This window comes from Diabrotica undecimpunctata, unplaced genomic scaffold (genome assembly GCF_040954645.1).
Source record: "Diabrotica undecimpunctata isolate CICGRU unplaced genomic scaffold, icDiaUnde3 ctg00001374.1, whole genome shotgun sequence".
Lineage (NCBI taxonomy): Eukaryota > Metazoa > Arthropoda > Insecta > Coleoptera > Chrysomelidae > Diabrotica > Diabrotica undecimpunctata.
Genome location: NW_027312225.1, coordinates 27,511 through 30,000, shown reverse-complemented (window position 1 = coordinate 30,000; position 2,490 = coordinate 27,511).

Genomic DNA, 2,490 nt, shown 5'->3' with positions numbered 1-2,490 from the left:
TTTTGGCTCTTGTTGTTTTTAATATATTTGCCTAGGTTATTTGTTCTGAAAGCTGGTGTTATTCCTTTGTTTTTTATGTGTTTGGTTATTTTTGTTGACATTTTGCCTGTATATGTAATCGAGCAGAAGGTACTGGGATTTTTCTCTGGTGGTGGAAATACTAATTTCAGGGCTTTCTTGTGTAGTTTTTGATTTAACATTTTATTATTTGTTTGTTCGTTGTATCCATTGCTTACTGCTATTTGCTTAATGATATTTAATTCTGTCTCAAAATTGTATTTTAACATCGGAATTTCTGTTAATGTATGTAACATACTATGATAGGCTGCCAGTTTATGTTGTGTGGGATGGAATGATGAATTGTGAATAGTCGTGTCAGTATGGGTAGGTTTATGAACTATGGAGAAGTCATGTTTGTTTTTAAGTCTGATAATTTTTAAATCTGAAAAATTTATGGATTGATTTTGTTCTGTTTCTATTGTAAATTCAATATGACTATGAAGTGAATTATTATACGATAAAAATTTGTGGAGTTGTGGTATGTTAGTTCCTGTGAAACATACCAGTACGTCGTCTACCAATCTCAACCAATATAAAAACTGTTTGAATATGGGATGTTTTGAAATCTTTGTCTCTAAATGATCCATAAAAATATCTGATAGCAATGGGCTTAGAAGATTGCTCATTATAAGTCCTGCACTGTTATTTGTATATATTTTGTATATAAACTCGAAATGCTAACGTTGAGTACAAAGCATACTGCTGAAATGGCAGACGTCGATCAAAGGGGAGAAATAGTTAAAAATCCAGTTTCTTACTCTACAGTACTACGAGTATCAGTAAAACGGTATTGTAAATTAGCAATAGAGTTCTAGGGTTAGCTATTATCAACGCCTATACAGCGTGTCTAGAAACTCTCCTGACAAACGAAAACCGGAGATTTCTCAGATAATTTTAAGACGATTAAATCCAATTCACCTAGTCCGAAAATTCTTCCTAAGGGAGCTAGAGCGCTTTGAAAATGGCGCCTTGTAAGTAGTTTCTTTTAAATAACCTCAGAATGCTTCTATTTAGATAAATAAAAACTGATACCATTATTTATTCTACAGAGTTGAATCGATTCCATTAATTGCGAATTTCCATTATTGTTCATAGGCGTCCATTTTGGGTAGGTCAACGGGTATTTTAACGCCTAACTTATTTGTCTGTATTTTTTAAGCATTTGTGATACTAGATTATTAAATTTTTAGATATTCTAGTACTAAAAGGTATTTTTAATTTAAATCTGTAGGATACATCGTTTTAAAAATCGATTTGAAAATGTCTTATGCCAAAAAAAACTCCTTGCAGCAGTGCTTGTACCTTTGTAAAATTAAACGATATACATTTTCATTGTGTTTTCTTGTGGAAGATTTTAAAACTGTGAATTATGTCGCTCTGATTTATTATTTTTTGGGAACACTGAACTTGTTTCTCCTAATCGGGTAATTTTTAACGTATCTACTTTACTGATCGAGCGTTACACCTGATTTCGCAATAAACTCAATGTATATCAGCGTATTCGTCATTAGTAAAAACCATTTTTGTTTTATTGAAATTATTGTGTTTAAATGTCACAAAGTAAACACTAAAAGAGAAACTTCACGAACTGAGAAAAATTTGACAATGAAAAACGTAGGTTATAGTTCTGTTGACAGTTCAAAGCCTACTAGTGCAAAAAATATTAATTTAACTTTCATGACGAAAAAACGAAAAATTTTCAAATGGATTTTTCTCAAAAACGGCATATCCTACCGACTTAAAATAAGAGTACCTTTTAGTACTAGAAGAACTGAACATCTAATAATCTAGTATCACGAATGTTTAAAGGTTACAGACAAAAAAGTTATGCGTTAAAATGTTAAAATACCCATTGACCTACCCAAAACGGACGCCTATGTACGGTACTAGAAATTCGCAATTAATAGAATCGGTTCAACTATGCAGGATGACATTCGTACCAGTTTTCATTTTTATAAATAGAAACGTTCTGGAGGTATTAAAATAAAACTACTGACAAGGCGCTATCTTTAAAGAGCTCTACCTCCCTTAGGAAGCATTTTCGAACTAGGTGAATTGGGTTCGTTTGTCAGGAGAATTTCTGGACACCCTGTATAATTTACCAAAAGAAGCACGCCTATTACACCCTTTAAGAACAGTTGGTTTGTCAACTAGTAGATTTCTGTAGACCAACTAATTCAGAGCAACATTCATATTCTATATAAATTATTAGATATTGTGAAGCACGGTTGTAACACGTAGCCTAAAATACACTAAGGGTATGAGATGCAACGGTGCTTCTCATGACATCAGTAAGTTCAGTGTACACTTAATTCTCGTGGCATTTAACGTGTTAAGAATATGGATTCACAAGCAAACGATATCTGTCAAAAATGCGAGATCTGCTGTAAAAATATAATAAGAATAGGTCCAAAATATGGTCTTTTGTCG